The following is a 2,214-nucleotide window of genomic DNA, read 5'->3' as shown; positions in this document are numbered from 1 at the left end:
TTGGAATTAGAAATACCATTTGACCCAGCCATTCCATTACTAAGTACATACCCTAAAGAAGTGAGAACCATGACAAGAACAGATATATGCACATCCATGTTCATCGCAGCACTATTTACAATAGCCAAAAAATGGGAACAACCTAGATGTCCATCAACTGAGAGATGGATAACCCAACTATGGTACATACACACAATGGAATACTGTGCAATGCTAAAGAATAATGTAGAATCTGCAAAACACCGCACAACATGGATGAACTTGGAGGACTTATATTGCGTGAAATAAGTCAATCACAAAAGGACAAATATTCTATTAGTCTATAATTGTAAAAGTTAACAGAAGGTTTATCTATAGAAGGAAATTTTCTTTGTTGGTTACCAGGTGTGGGAAGGGCGTGGAGGGATGGGTGTTAGATAGATAGAGATAAGTATTGATTTGGGTGAAGAGAAGGGCAATGTCCCAAATGTGAGTGACCAATATGGCAGCATTGAGGATGAGAAAGACATAGAGAGGTACATGGGAGGTATAGACAACAAATATGAACCCTCTTGCACATACAGTATTGCGTTATCAGTGAAGGCAAACATGGGTATATGGATGGATAGATGGGTGGACAGGCTAAACGATTAGGTATGTCTATGAAGTGGGGAGTGTATCAAAGAGCATGTATAGGGTTGGTAGTCAATGTTCCTGTAAGTTTATGTGAATGATCAGAATTCCCAGATGTATAGTAGAGCTGACAAGGGACAAGGTTGTGGTCACTTCTTGGTCACAGCCAGCTACCCAGAGGGACCAAGTAATTGAACCTGCGGGCTTGGGACCATAGTCACAGGGGACATAAAGCTCAATTGGCATAACATACTATACAAAGCATTGTTCCATATCCTACTTTTGTGAGTAGTGACTGGGATCATAAAAGCTAGCAAGCTACCATCTAGATGCAGCTATGGGTCTCTCCTCATCCAGAGCAAAGAAGAATGAAGAAAACCAAAATTCATGGAAACAATTAGTCCTAGAGACTGGTACACCATCCGATCTACCGCCTATACAACTATGAGACCAGATGAACTAGATGGTGCCTGGCTACCACTGTCATCCACTTGGAAAGGGATCTATGTAGGACATCCTTGATAGAGAGGGAGAACAATATGGAACAAAACTCAAAATCTTTTGGAGGGGAAAAAAAAAAAAAGTGAGGACCAGGTGCTGGTCCAATAGAGCCTGGTGGAACCACTGAGACTATGGCCCCTAGCTGCCCTTCAGGTCTGGAATTGAACCCACACCTGTGCTTTCCAGCCAAACAAAATACTGGCATAGGAGTTAGACATTTAACTCAAGTAGACACACTGTTTGGAGAGAACAATCATGGGAGAAAGAAGGACTGCTTATGCACAGGGAGACAGCTCAGGGGGCAGGAGTGTATGGAGGGATGGACACTGAGAAGAGGTAACTATGTGGAGAAAGTGGGAGGGGAGCTGTTGCATTGTGGTGAACTGTGGTCAATGACATAAGACAAAGTATATGTGAACTGCTGTATGGAAAGTGAGTTTCCTCTGTAAATCTTCATCCAAATCACAATAAAAAATAAATAAATAAAAGGAGAGAACCCTAAGAGATACTGCTGAAATTTAACAGAACAAGACATAGAGGTGTAGGTATATTAGAGCTACAAAAAAAAAAAAAAAAACCCTCAACATGATGGATTGACACAATGGCTGCAAGAAAGGGTTTAAGCATAGCAAACATTGTGAGGATTGGTCATGACCAGGCAGTGTTTTGTTCTGATGTACGTAAGATCACTTATGAGTCACACAATTATGAGTCACAGCTGACTTGATAACACCTATCAAGAACAGCAACAATCTACAGATGTTGTTTTTAATTGGCTTTTCTTTGATTAAAAGGAGTCTTGGTGGTTCTGTGTTTAAAGCATTCACTGCTAACCAAAAGATCAGCAATTGAACCCATCTGCCACTCTGCAGAAAAAGGAAGAGGCATTCTTTTGTAAAGATTTACAGCCTTGGAAACTATAAAAAGTAGATCTACTCTATCCTATAGGTGACTATGAGTCGGAATTGATTCAATTTTTTGTTTGTTTTCTTTGATTACTAGTGAAGTTGATGGCAAATTTTATTTATTCTTCTGTGTTTAGGTCCTTTCCTGTCCTTTGTAATGACTAATTGTTTGGTTCTGTTTCATAGTACATGGAAT

Source organism: Orycteropus afer, unplaced genomic scaffold (genome assembly GCF_000298275.1).
Source record: "Orycteropus afer afer isolate SDZICR_OR568_19922 unplaced genomic scaffold, OryAfe1.0 scaffold00115, whole genome shotgun sequence".
NCBI lineage: Eukaryota > Metazoa > Chordata > Mammalia > Tubulidentata > Orycteropodidae > Orycteropus > Orycteropus afer.
Note: the sequence above shows the minus strand (reverse complement) of the source record.